Below are 901 nucleotides of genomic sequence, written 5' to 3'. Positions count from 1 at the left end.
GCAAATATTGACTAGCAAAATCAGATATTGTTTTGGAAGATTGGTTAATAAAAATTCCCTTTGATGGCCAAAACCTCACACGTATACATTTTTATGAATAATTGATTGCTATCCATTTAATTTATTATGCATAATGGGAACCGTACATATGATTTTCCTTTATTGGAAATTTTCTTATCGATTTCTGTCTTGTTATTTAGAATAATTATACTTTTCAACATTGAGACTGATTTCCATTCATTTTAAGTTTTATTAATAACATCTTTTTTCATTAATCACATTATTACTGTTAAGTTATATGAGTTAAAGTGACAAAATATCTTAAATTGCTACTTCAAAAGTGGTATAAACCCTCCATTAGCAATATTTAACATTAGATTCACAGGGAGTCTTGTTTACCTTTCTAAAACAGTTTCTATAGAGACATGTTAACAGCAAACTGAATTCAGGATTTTTAAGATCTCTTACATTTGGAAACCGGGTAAATCTTTCGAAAAGAATTTTAATTTAATAAAAATAATATTTTTTTGAAGGTTTAAAGAAGCTTTAAGTAAATGATCTAAGTCGCTTCAATTATCTGACAAAATATCTCAGAAATGAAAATTCGCATGAAGCCTTAATTATTGATCTGACTGTAACTTTGTAATTAAAATTCCTGAACAGCATTGTTTTTTATTTTCATTTTATCTAGAGAGAAAGAGTTAGGGATTTGCTGGAAGAAATAGCTTGTAAAATATCTTGAACGTTTCATTTTGCATGGCAACTATTTAGATGCAGGCCTGGAGTTTATTTCATTTTTTTAAATTCTTTTCAAGAAAATTGCTTTTCAAAAGGTTTCTGTAGACCCAAGGCGCACAGTGGTACAGAATGGCCGATTTGATGAATAAATTAAGGACTTTAT

The 901-nt window shown here is 28.4% G+C and overlaps 1 protein-coding gene across 2 annotated transcripts in view; it reads left to right on the top strand.

Moving 5' to 3' along the window:
* The window catches only part of LOC141462332 (uncharacterized), a 29,787-nt gene that overhangs the window by 21,218 nt on the left and 7,668 nt on the right, over window positions 1-901 (top strand). The gene's annotated exons all lie outside the window — the stretch shown is intronic.

This window comes from Rhodnius prolixus, unplaced genomic scaffold (assembly GCF_049639745.1).
Source record: "Rhodnius prolixus isolate KJV_2025 unplaced genomic scaffold, Rpr scaffold_36, whole genome shotgun sequence".
NCBI classification, from domain to species: domain Eukaryota; kingdom Metazoa; phylum Arthropoda; class Insecta; order Hemiptera; family Reduviidae; genus Rhodnius; species Rhodnius prolixus.
Note: the sequence above shows the minus strand (reverse complement) of the source record. Positions and strands in the feature narration are given on the sequence as shown.